At 38.8% G+C, this 13,923-nt stretch overlaps 1 protein-coding gene across 5 annotated transcripts in view; it reads right to left on the bottom strand.

The window, feature by feature from the left end:
* LOC125452078 (nucleolar protein 4-like) overlaps positions 1-13,923 on the bottom strand; it is a 337,333-nt gene that overhangs the window by 227,003 nt on the left and 96,407 nt on the right. Inside the window, exon 1 of one of the 5 annotated variants that reach the window (XM_048530049.2) lies at positions 11,761-11,880. The exons of 3 other annotated variants lie outside the window; for them this stretch is intronic. The gene's annotated coding sequence lies outside the window, so the exon portion shown is untranslated. Of the gene's footprint in view, positions 1-11,760; positions 11,881-13,923 lie in introns of those variants that run through there. One more of the 5 variants, XM_048530050.2, reaches the window with a different exon arrangement.

Below are 13,923 nucleotides of genomic sequence, written 5' to 3'. Positions count from 1 at the left end.
TATCTCATTAACTTAACTACCCCACCTTGAGACATTACCACATGCCATTCCCAGAATAACTTGCCACTCAGCAGACATTTTGGAATTCACTGCCATCCCTTGCACCTAACCAAAAAGTTACATTTATTGTAGCTCACAGAGTGAGCTACAATAAATCTATATATAAATCTATATAACAGAGTGAGCTACATTATCTAAGAGATGACTGGGCACTGTAATGTTCTTTGATTTCAATTTACCTGTTTGTTTCTCAGAAGCAGTTAGTTGCAGTTTGGACATAGGAGAAAGGGGTTGGCTGGGGGTTGGAGTTCAGCCCAAAACATTGACTTTCGTGCTTCTCTGGTGCTGTCTGACCTGCTGTGCTTTTCCAGCCTCACACCTATACACGAAAGTCAAAATGTGCAAACTCTGTTGTTCGTAAACTCTAAAAAATTCTGGTTCAGGGTGTCTCAGACGTTTAGAGGAACTTTGTCTCAGGAGAAAAGAATGAATGCCAGGACAAGAGCAGTTGTTGAAACAGTCCTAAATTAGAGGCCACAGGACACTTGAACATAAAAACATAGAAAATAGAAGCAGGAGTAGCAAACTCCCCACGTTGAGCCTGCTCTGCCATTCAATATGATCATAGCAGATCATTCAAATCAGCACCCTGTTCCTGCTTTCTTCCCATACCCTTTGATCCCTCAAGGTGAGATCTTTAGAAATAAATACTTATGAAGTCCATTGCAAAACAGACAAGGGGCTTTTGTAAGATTTGGTGACACGCAATGCTACCAATATCTCTATGGGATGTGTCTTGATCACATCAACCACTGAAAGTGTAACATATACAGTGTTTGACCATGGTACAAATGTAGAAACATTAGGCCATTTTGACCTTTGCAGATGACACTAAGATTGGTCATGTAGCAGATAGTGAAGGGGACTGTCGGTGAAGGCAGCAGAATGTGGATTGACTGGAGAGTTGGGCGGAGAAATGGCAGATGGAGTTCAATCCAGGCAAATGCGAGGTGATGCATTTTGTAAGATGCAATTCAAGAGTGAACTATACGGTAAATGGAAAAGCCCCGGGGAATGCTGATGCAGAGAGAGATCTGGGTGCTCAGGCCCATTGTACCCTGAAGGTCGCAACGCAGGTCGATAGAGTGGTCAAGAAGGCATACGGCATGCTTTCATTCATTGGATGGGGTATTGATTACGAGAGTTGGCAGGTCATATTACAGTTGTATAGGACTTACGTTCGGCCACATTTGAAATACTGTGTACTGTTCTAGTCGCCACATTACCAAAAGGATGTGGATGCTTTGGAGATGGTGCAGAGGAGGTTCACCAGGATCTTGCCTGGTATGGAGGGCGCTAGCTATGAAGAGAAGTTGAGTAGATTAGGATTATTTACATTAGAAAGACAGAGATTGAGGGGGGACCTGATTGAGGTCTACAAAATCACGAGAGGTATAGACAGGGTGGATAGTATGAAGCTTTTTCCCAGAGTGGGGGACTCAGTTACATCATTTCAAGGTGAGAGGGGAAAAGTTGAAGGGAGATATGCGTGGAAAGTTCTTTACGCAGATGGTGGTGGGTGCCTGGAACGTGTTGCCAGCGGAGGTGGTAGAGGCGAGCACGATAGCGTCATCTAAGATGTACCTAGACAGATACATGAATGGGTAGGGAGGAGATGGATACAGATTCTTGGAAAATAGGCAACTGGTTTAGATAGAGGATCTGGATCGGCGCAGGCTTGGAGGGCTGAAGGGCCTGTTCCTGTGCTGTAATTTTCTTTGTTCTTTTGTTTGTTGACCCTGCTCTGCCATTCATTATGATCATGGCTACTCATCCAACTTATAACTTGTTCCTGCTTTACCACTATATTCTTTGATCCTTCTAGTGCCAAGCGTAACAGCCAACTCTTTCTTGAAAGCGCTAATCTTCATGACTACTCTCTGTGGTAGCACATTCCATAAGCTCACCACTCTCTGGGTGAAGAAATTTCTCCTCAGCTCTATCCTAAATGGTTTATACCATATCCATTAACAGCAACCCCAGTTCAGTTTGTCTGTTCATTTCTATTTAGATCATGTTAATTTTGAACATTATAATATAATGTGTATGGTAAAGATTAGATTGTTTGTTCAAGACTGTGGAATTTTTCACTTTATTTTCTTATTAAGTACACAGGAGCTTCAACTTCATCCCATTACTCGTTTTTAATCAAATGTAACACTAATTTGGTAGCCTCACCCAAGATCATAATATTAAAAGCTCAAATTTGAACAAAAATTGCTAAATACATCAGTCATGGTCCAAAGAAGAACTGATTAATTATTTTTAAGGACACATTAAAATCAAGCAGAAGATTGAATATTTTTTGAAGAACTTTACGGTTTATTTAATTTAGAATGTCAGCATTTGTTTTCAGATATTGAGGTGAAGTTTTATATAGCCACCAAAAAGTGAGCAGAGTTTTCAGAGCAGATTTTTTGGATATGCATTGTCCTGAAGTCTCCTCACTGAAATAGAAGCTCTTAATAAACATATTTTTTTCAGGTTTGTAGTTCCAAAGCAGCAATTGGGCAGGGGAAAGCTTCAAGCAACCATTGCATAATTCTATTAACAATGAGTTAATACATGGAGGTAAAGGTAAACATGGTATTTGAGTGTCATCTTCATTTATTTCACCACCTGCAGAAGCTAAAATTTGATAAAAATGCAGAAGTAAGAAAATACCTTGCTACACTATACAATCAAGGACTAAGTTTGAACTAATTTGGTTTTTAACAGTTCTGGCCAGACATTCAATGAATCTACGGATGACAGTGGTGGTTAGGGGAAAATATTGAGGCTGGATTAAAAACTGTTTTCTGTATATTAATAAGCAATCTATATACTTATTATAATATTTAGATGGGAAAGTCTATTGTCTATGCCATCAGAAATGCTTCTCCTAAGCCAAGCAGAAATCTAAAACCTCCTACATGGGCAGCATACAAGTCAATCCTTTAAAATGAGGTGACACATCAAAAGTTTAATATAGGCCTTCGTTTAACTGACTGTCACCGATTTTCTTTGACTTGTCCTTAACTCCAAGAACTCCCCATCATTATTGCCTACAAATGTCATTGTCTCATTCTTTGAAAAATTTAATACGTAGCTCTGACATTGTACCAATTTTATCTATCAATTAATAATGCTATTTGACACAGCTAAACTCTTCCAAGAACATTTTAAAAGGTATCAAGACAATCTGAGCCATTTGTTCATCTTCATTTAAGATTTATGCTTAAAAACATTTTTGCTCCTTGCTTTTTAATGTGTCTTCACCTGCAAACGTGTTTCAGTTACTACACAATGTTGGCATAACAGCAGAACCACACAAAAGAAGGAGAGTGCCATATTTTGATGACAGCATTGATTTTCTCCTAAAGGTAATGTGAAAAATCACAAACATGTTGTTTTATGCCTGCAAGTACAGCAGTAAAATACCAAGCCAGTCATTTCAAGGTCACTTAGGATAGGGCAAGAAATGCTGGCCTTGCCAGTAATGCCCACATCCCATGAAAGAATGCAGAAAACACTCTACCAAATCAGAAAACTCCATCAAGTTAATTAAGCATGATTTGCTCTTAACAAATCTATGCTGGCTCCCTTATTTAACCACCTAAGTGACTATGGATTTTATACTGAATAATCATCACTAAAAGCTTTCAACCATCAAGGTTAAACTGACTGGTATGAGATCATCTTTACACCTTTTTTTGAACAACAGTGTAAAACTTACAATTCTTCAGATGTTTAGCATCATCCCCATGTCTACAGAAGACTAGAAAACCTTCATAATTTCTCATTTCATTTTCTACAGGATTCTTATTTCATTTTCTACAGGATTCTTGGATTCATTGCTCCTGTTCCTGGTGCCTATCAACATTAAGCAGAGACAAACAATCTAACACTTCCTCCTTATCAATTTTAAGCCCGCCACATCAATGAATTATTTTCTATTTCACTTGGGCTGAGCAACATCCTCTTCTTTGGTAAAGACAGATGCAAAGTATTCATTTAGTACCTCAGACATGTCCTTGCCTCCACATATAAATCCTCTTTGATCCCTAACTGCCCCAGTCCTCCACTTACCACTGTTTTATTATTTTTCTGCCTGTAGAAAACTTTTGAATTTGTTCTTATGTTAGCTGTAATTTCTGTTCACACTCACCTTCCATTTCTAATTCAGCAGTATGTAGTAGATGGGCTTAGGTGCACTGGGACATTCTTGCATTTTACTAGCACCGAAGGTAGGCCTGGACTTTGGCAGAACATGGTGGAAGTTCTATCGTACAGAATTATTGTTGTGATGTTGCTAAAATTGATACCATACTTAACTCAGGCATCAGGGCAAAGGTGAAAGTTGAATTTTTAGTGAATTGTAATGTTAATTAGGAAGAGACAACACAGACTTTCAAAGAGGAAATCATGCATAAACAGTTTGCTGGAGTTTTTTGAAGAAGTAATAGAAAGGGTTAATGCGCAGAACATTGTTGCTGTGGTATGCATGGATTTTCGGAAGACATTTGATACAGTGCGACACAACAGACTTGACAAAAGTTATCGGATGTGGTACAACTGCGTCTGTAACAACTTGGATGAAAAATTGGCTGAGTGATAGGCAATAGTGAGTAACAGTCAATGGATATTTTTCAGACTGGAGGAAGTCTTTTAGTTAAATTTCCATGGGTCACTATTGGGACCCTTGTCTTTCCTGATATATGTTAAGGATGTGGATGCTGATGTGAAGGAGACAATTTCAATATTTGCAGATGATATTAAACTTGGAAGAATTGTAAACTGTAAGGGTAACAGTGAGGAACTCCAAAAGGACATTGGCACATTGGTGGAATGGGCAGATAGGTGGCAGATGAAGTTCGATGCAGAGAAGTATGAAGGCTGCTCTTTGCTCAGAAGAACACTGAAAGAAAGTACAAAATAGAGAGAACAGTTCTAAAAGTGGGTGCTGCAGCTCACAGACCTGGTACATATGTGCATAGATCATTGCAGGTGACAGAAGAAGTGGAGAGTAGTTAACAATGTTCTCGGCTTTATTATTATAGGCATAGAGTTCAAAAGCAAGGAGATGATGTTGAACTTGTACAAGACACTTGTTAGACCTCAGTTCAAGTGTTGGGTACAGTTGTAGGTATCACATTATAGGAAAGATATGAATGCACTGGAGAGTGCACAAGTGATTTACAAGAACGATTCCTGAAATGAGAAACTTCAGTGATGAGGATAGATTAAAAAAGTTAGAACTACTCTCCCTGGAGAGAAGAAAGCTTAAGAGAATATTTGATTGACGTTTTTGAAATCAGGCTGGGCAGAGCAGACAGGGAGAAGCTGTTGCCACTCATAAAATAAAAAAGGAATGAGGGGGTGTAGATTTAAAGTGATGCACAATTGAAGCAAACTTTTTCACACCTCAAGCAGTTGGGGTATGAAATGCACTTGCTAGAAATGTGATGGAAGCAGGTTCAACCGAGGAATTCAAAGGGACATTTGGTGATGATTATTTGGATATAAGTAGTGCATGGGGATGTGGGCAAATGCAGGAGATTGGCACTGAGTGAAAAAACCAGTCCAGACTCTGGTGGGCCATATGGTCTTCCTCGTCATCATAACAATTCTGTGATTCATTTATTCATTCTTATTTTACAGGCATCATTGGCTAGACCAACTTTATTTATGAGCCTATACTCCCTTGAAAAGCTAATACGCCTTTTGTTAGCATTTAGCATGGGGAAAAGTCATATCAGGTGGCTCTAATTTATAATTTCCTAAAATATAACAACAGCGTTAAAATTGCTTTGTCTTCATGATTCATTTTTTTCTAAAAGTATCACTGTTTCTCATGAGTACCATTAATTGGAATATTTATACTACGAAATTTCGACAGAACAATGTTAACAAGCAGATGATAACTGAATGCACATTTCCTTTCATATTGTATGATAGTAGGAACACAATGCAGGACAATGAAAATCAGCCATTCATAAGTACAGAAAATGTTTGTATGTGGGGTCTTTTGAACTACATCCCTGTAGGGGTTCACATTTCTACATATGAGCATTCATAAATCAGACATTCATATATCGGAGACCCCTGTGCTGTGACTGGGTAAGTGAGAGCATAACCAATTTCAGCCAGCATTTCTGGAAGGAAGAGTTGACAATTTATAGAAGGTGAAGGCTGGACCAGCAGCACCCACAAGTTGCTTTGTGGAGCTAAGTACAATTAGTATTTGGATGAACGCAAGTGTTTAAGTTGAAAAGAGTGCATTAATCTAGTGGCATCACAGATATTTTCAACAGTAAGAATACAATTTGCAAACATATGGCACAGTTTGTGAATTTGAATTTATTTTAAGAAACTCTGAAATCAAAAGAAAAGTTTTAAAAAGCAGGAAATTGCTGGACACAGCCCTTGAAGAAAGAAACCAGGCACCTATGCTGCAAGCTTTGTCATGATTCCTATCCCAATGTTCAAGTTTACCAATGCATTGCACTTCAGCTGGACTATTGTAACCGAACAGCATGTCTGGAGAATGTTTTCTTTTGCTTCTTTTCAACCTAATGACATTTGACTCTTTTACCAATCTACAATATTTCTCGTGTTTTGTTCAATATTTTGTAAACTGCAGTCAAACTAAATATTACAGAAACTGTGCACGATAGAAATATGAAACAAAAACAAAAATTACTGGAGAAACTTAGAAATTCTGGCAGCATTTGTGAAAAGATTATGTTTCAAGCCCAATGTCCTTTCTTCAAAATATATAGCCTATTTTAGATTCACTTACCTTTGTTAAAAATGGAAAAAGAGAAGGTGGGATAACTTGCCCCTTTCTCCTTATTGCACAGTTGTCCACAAGACATATTAGAAGGAATGTTTTACAAGTTTTAGGATTTGCAGTTTTTGGTAATACACAAAGGAGCCTTTCAGTTCATTTGAGATGGGAAGAAAAGGTAATGTTTATTTATACAACATCCAAAACGTAAACACAATGAATCACAATTTATTCGTGCACACTAAAGTACAAGTAAAAACTGACTCCATTAAACAGGATTTAAGTAGATTATCAGTACAAAATAAAAACCACGTTCAGCTGAATCCTTTAATGCACAGATGTTGCAGGCCTACGTAATTTCCAAGATTTTTTTTCGGAAAGAATGGAAGTTGAGAGTCTCGACATTTCAAGGCAAGGTTATAACTTAAAGTTCTGTCGAGCTAACACTTCTCAGGTGAAAACGGGGATCACAATGGCACAGTGGTTAGCATGGTTGCTTCACAGCACCTGTGCTCAATTCTAGCCTCAGGTAGCTGTGTGGAGTTTTCACATTCTGCCCATGTCTGCATGGGTTTCTGCCAAGTGCTCCAGTTTCCTCCCATAGTCCAAAGATGTACAGATTGTGGGGAATTGGCTGCATTAAATTGCCTATGGTATCGAGGGTGCGTCAACTAGGTGAATAAGCCAGGATAAATGTAAGAAACTCTGAAATCAAAAGGAAGTTTTAAAAAGCAGGAAATTGCTGGACACAGCCCTTGAAGGAAGAAACCAGGCAACTAAGCAGCAAGCTATGTCATGATTCCTATCCCAATGTTCAAGTTTACCAATGCATTCAGCTGGACTATTGTTACCCAAGAGCCAGGATAGGGTAGGGGTCTAGGTGGGATGCCCCTCAGAGGTTCAGTGTATACTCAATGTGCAAAATAGCCTATTTCCATGCTGTAGGGATTCTATGAAAACAATCTTTTTTCCCTGATGCATTGCATCAGTTGATTAAGTTTTATAGGGTTCTCTTCTCATGCAAAAGGCATCTCTTTTCCTGCTGGATTCCACATTGACTGATCTCTGCCTAGTTCTTGGAATAATCGGTTTAAGTCATATGACCAATGTCTCTATTCTCCACACAAGGTTTGAAGCAATTGCTACAAAGTAAATGACTAATTCACAAAGATTGTGACTTATTTTAAATTCTTTATGTTCTCATCATTACATTTCAAGCTCACGAGGCAGGCAAATGGTGTTTATCTTGGTTTATCAAATCAAGGGAGGGCACACCAGCCATTGTCACTGATGTTTTAAGAACTTTCCAAAGCCATGATCAAACAGGAATTAACTGCTCATGCAGAAGTCACAGGAATCATCTGATTCTTGATGGCCATACTCTGTCAAAGTAAACTGGGTAAATGCCATGTTGAATAAAGCATGTGGGGATCTTGGCTTTATAAACAGGGCACAGAATACAAGAGCAAAGATGTTACAGTAAACTTGTATTAAACACTGGTTCATAGAATCCCTACAGTATGGAAACAGGCCCTTTGGCCCAACAAGTCCACTACGAACCTCAGAGCATTCCACCCAGACCCAGACCCAGCCCCCTATAACCCACCTGATCTAAACGTCCCTAAATACTATGTGCAATTTAGCATGGCCAATCCACCTAACCTGCACATCTTTGGACTGTGGGAGGAAACCAGAGCACCTGGAGGAAACCCACACAGACACAGGGAGAATGTGCAAACTCCACACAGACAGTCGCCCGAGGCTGGATTCGAACCTGGGTCCCTGGCGCTGTGAGGCAGCAGTGCTAGCCACTATGCTACCGTGCTGCCCCAGCATGGTGTTGAGGTTCGGCCTCAACTAAAATAGTACATTCAGTTCTGAGCACACGCTTTAGATAAATTACGAAGGCATTGAAGGGAATACAGAAAAGATTCAAAGAATGGTGCCTGGGATGAGTTACTTCAGTTATGTGCAAAGATTTAAGAAACTGAGGCCAGTATCCTTGAAAAAGGCTGACAGGATTTGATAGAGATGATTAAAATCATGAGGAATCTCGACAAAGAAGCTAGAAAGAAACTATTCCTATTGGTGAAAGCCTTAAGAACCAGAGGATACCAACTTAAGTTGATTGGTGTCACTGACAAGAGGGAGAAGTGATCAGAATGATTTTTTATGATGCTTCTCTCCTCCCCATAACAGTGGTGGTTTTTAGTTTGCTTTTCTTATTTTCTTTTCCGTTGAAAATAGGCAATGGCATATCCCCCCAAACTGGGTCAGTGAAGTCTGATTTAAAAACAAAACATAGCAAATTCTTCAGGATTAAAAAACAAAGGTTTATTACTGCATCTAAAAACATGGGGGAATGGTTTGCAACACAAACTCACACATATATATGCAGCTAAAGCAGAAACGAAAAGAAAGAAAGGATAGATGGTACAAATTAAAATTTACTTGAAAAGAAAGATATCAGAATGTTCTCATGTAACTTACAAAGCCCAGTCAATGTCATGCTGAGTTTCTTTTAGTTGGCTGAGCATAATAGTCATTTTCGTAGAAGTTCAGATGACAGTCAAGTAGCTGGTGAAGGTGTAGCAGTTATTAGATAGGAATTGGTTCACTTTATACATAAAGTTTTTTTCAGAAGTCAGGCCTTTAAGAAATATTGAGATCAGGGGCAGGCATGTGGCTAAATTTGGAGCTGCATACTCTTCAAGTGTTAGAAACAGACTGACAAGTACAAGTCAAAACTAAGTGTAGTTCAAATAAACATTCAATTTTAAACATGGGACTGGGCTTCAGTTTGAGTTACTCAGCTAACCCTTTGATTTTGTGATGGTCCCTCATCAGAGAAAAATTCAATTTTATGTCATAGATAACTGTGGAGTAATTTGTACCAAGTCAAGCCATAATAAGTTTTGATTGTCTCCTTTGTTTTGAACTGGCAGAGACAGACTTCTCTTTTGCAAGTCCTCCCTGTGGCTTGGCTGAGAGGATCATAAAGGAATCTGCTTTTGTAGAGTTAATTGTTGGCCATTTCTGTAAGAAGTCAACTTGTTCATTCTGATAGTAGCCATTTAAAAACCTGGCAAGAGTCCATTTAAGAAAAAATTAAAAATAGTTTTAAAATAAAAATATCCCTCTCCTCCTGTCCTGTGGATGTAACAGCATAAGAAAGCATAGTTATACGACGTCATTTTTATGGTGGCAGCGGTTAGGATCTTCAATGCACTTCCTGAAAGTATGAAGGAATCTTTTAATATAATAAAATGTGAGGCTGGATGAACACAGCAGGCCAAGCAGCATCTCAGGAGCACAAAAGCTGACGTTTCGGGCCTAGACCCTTCATCAGAGAGGGGGATGGGGAGAGGGAACTGGAATAAATAGGGAGAGAGGGGGAGGCGGACCGAAGATGGAGAGTAAAGAAGATAGGTGGAGAGAGTGTAGGTGGGGAGGTAGGGAGGGGATAGGTCAGTCCAGGGAAGACGGACAGGTCAAGGAGGTGGGATGAGGTTAGTAGGTAGCTGGGGGTGCGGCTTGGGGTGGGAGGAAGGGATGGGTGAGAGGAAGAACAGGTTAGGGAGGCAGAGACAGGTTGGACTGGTTTTGGGATGCAGTGGGTGGGGGGGAAGAGCTGGGCTGGTTGTGTGGTGCAGTGGGGGGAGGGGACGAACTGGGCTGGTTTAGGGATGCAGTCGGGGAAGGGGAGATTTTGAAACTGGTGAAGTCCACATTGATACCATATGGCTGCAGCGTTCCCAGGCGGAATATGAGTTGCTGTTCTTTTATTTGTGGTTTTCAAAAGTGAGAATTGGATCATTACCTGAAGAAGAAAAATCTACAGGTAACAGAGAAAGGTTTGAGAAATGTAACTAGAAGAAGTGATTTTGCAGATAGTCCAGCTAGGACGTAATGTTGTTGAATGGCGCCCTTTTGAACGTAGCAACGCAACGAAAGGTTTGAAGCTCAGAAAAGTGACAAATGAAAAGAGGTTAAAATTTGACAACTGTGCACTTTGTTTCTTAGATATTACAGATCAAACTTTTTTCAACTACATTAAAACATAAATATCCAATGATAAGTTTTTTTTGGACAGTTTAAACACCTTTGGATATTCCCTGCTCGTGAGGTATACTAGAAAATTGATAAATTGTCCAAATCCATCTGCCATGCACTGCTCACGGTCCAGGCCTGGATGCTAGTGTCTGACTTCAATTGACGCAGTGTTCCGAGATTCAAAACTGCTATTTCTATGTTCTTTTTTCCCAAACTCAGTTAACATTCCATTGAGCACTGGCATTGAGGAAAAGAAGGCCTTTAAACACTTAGGGAAACAACTTAGCTATCTGTTTCTTTTGAGTTAGCGTGCCATTTGTAATATTTAGTGACACGTACTGGAAGTACCAGACAATCGCTGTTTCCTATCAAGCCACCTCTTGTATTATGATTTGCTATGCTTTGAAGAGTCATAATTTAACGTTACCTATTTCTTTAACTTCGTGTGTTTATGTATATTTTGGAGGGAATCATAAAACTTGTAAAACGACATACATATTTAAAAGACAATTTTCGACTTTGTGTTGCAATACTTATTGTATTCATACATATACTGGTAATTTAACTTTGCTAGCATATGAGGCAGCTCCGCGTAACAGTGCTCCAAACATCTAATATTTCAGTACTCAATTAATAAAAACTAAGGAGGTAAGAAAACAATGAATGGAATAGCTGTGGAGATCGCTGCAAGATCATTTGACTACGTTTTCTCATTATTACCTCAGTTCTATTAACACACACACAGCCAGCACTTGCCCACCCCCATCGCCACCTTAACTATATTCATTTCAGATAAATCATTATTCTTCGTCTCATTTGGAACAAAAAAATCTTCAAATCCTAAAAAGCAAATTCAGCTATACACTCAAAACGCGCACCTTACTTCGTGAAGAAAAACGTCGTTGCCGAATAACGCATTGTATCAATCCTGAAAGGATAAAAGGCTGGTATCTGTTACAAATAAAAGCTACACTGTATTCACTTTCACTGCATTTATGTGAGGGTGACAGGCACGGGGGAGGGGAACGCCGGTGACATCATTGCTCGGTGACGCTAACCTTCTGCTGGAAGTGAAGGAGCTGGACAGTCAGGCAACAACCAGGGGAAAGGCGTTACTGAATCTATCTGATAAGAGCCGCTGTTATCGCCGCAGTATGTTTAATTGTTAGCCAAATATGTGTTAATAATTAATCATATTGTATTTGCATATTAACCTGTTTCGCAACACAGTATGTCAAGTTTTGAGCTAAGACAGTACAAAATCAGAATAACAATGTATTTTGCATTTTCTGTTTCAATTTTATCAACATGCGCTGTGCACTGAATGTTTGCAATAAGAAACAGTTGCATGTAAATTGATGACAAAGTAAATTAAGTAAGAAAACTATATCCTATGTCACCTAAATTCAACAATTCACAAACCGCACATTTACCTATTATATCTGTGATATCAAAAAGATGCAACAGACACAACTAAGATCTACATATGCCATTGGTGTATGACGCCATTCTTAAAAGAATATGCTGCAAGATAAGGCCTTTCAATCTGTCAAAAATAGAGCAGATTTTAATTTTTCTAAAACATTTGTTTTCCCAGAATTTCAGTAAAGAGCCGAGTCTCTCTGACAGGTTTACAATTTTCCACGGCATTTCTAATGCTGTGGAAAGACAGACCCATGTTGAAGCAAAATGTAACCTAATTTAGTACAGAGTTAATGGGAACTGCAGATGCTGGAGAATCAGAGACAACAACGTGTGGAGCTGGATGAACACAGCAGGTCAAGCAGCATCTTAGCAGGACAAAAGCTGATGTTTCGGGTCTTGACTCTTCATCAGAAAAGCTGGGGTCAAGGCCTGAAATGTCAGCTTTTGTGGTCCTAAGATGTTGCTTGACCTGCTGTGTTCATCCAGCTCCACACTTTGTTATCGCCTAATTTAGTATATCTCACCACAAAAACAACAGCCAAAAATCTAACCTTAGCTAATTAATAGGATGACAATGTAGGCCATTATTTCTAGAGAGAAAACAAATCGATATCCATTTGTCCATTTCAGTAAAAATATAATGTTTTATACCATAGTTTCAATTTGACACACTAGAACATGTTCATCAATTCCAAAGACTACTTAGAGTAAACGCAAAACAGCAACATATCATGGACAAACATTCCTTTGCTTGACAAAGCACATGAATAGTAAGTGTTTAAACCATTTTATGAACATCATAATAAAACCACAGCACTATGTGGTTATTCTAAGCACAATGAGGGAAACAGTCACTTGGTAATACAGAAATTGAATTTTGCTGGAAAGAGACAAATGCTATTGAGGTTTTTCCACTTGCATTCATTGAATAATTTATGGAATGTAGGCCTTAAATCCTAACGTACGCTAAAAATTGCGTGGCATTTTCACTTTTTTTTAACAACAGACAATATAAAGAACCATACTCAACCAAACTTTGCTTGCAATATCCAAAATAAAGATTTACTGTTAGAAGTAATTCTATTGGAAAGCAATTGCTCAATAATCCTCTGTGTGCAGATAGGTGCACCTACAGCCAATTTAAGACAATCTGTCAAAATTATAACGTTGTTCCTTTACACTTGCTGGACGTGACATACATTTATGTAAAGAGACTAAATCTCTGCAAATAGAGCATTTGTTCAGCAATTGCAAGATGAAAAGCTGTTCAACCTATCTCTTATGAGAGAAAAGAAGTACTGTCTATGATAACAAATCTTTCATAATTCTTTACAAATCACAGATTTTCAATAACAGCTAAGGGAGCTAGAATATATTCTTATTGAAATAATTTAATCTAGGATTGATTACTGTTGTCTTGGAAAGCCCTGGCATGTCAAAGACCTCAACTGTACTTACAGCAGCTGTCAACTCACTAAGAACCTCCAATGTAGCCTTGTAAGGGCTTACTGGGAATAATGTTCATGCTCACCCAGAACAATCTTTCTTATTCTTTGTTGAATACTCTGTGCATAATGACCTGTCAATCATAATGATGTTTGTCAATTCAAATATGG

The sequence above is a fragment of the Stegostoma tigrinum genome, chromosome 5 (genome assembly GCF_030684315.1).
Source record: "Stegostoma tigrinum isolate sSteTig4 chromosome 5, sSteTig4.hap1, whole genome shotgun sequence".
Lineage (NCBI taxonomy): Eukaryota > Metazoa > Chordata > Chondrichthyes > Orectolobiformes > Stegostomatidae > Stegostoma > Stegostoma tigrinum.
This window is presented reverse-complemented; position numbering and strand designations above follow the sequence as displayed.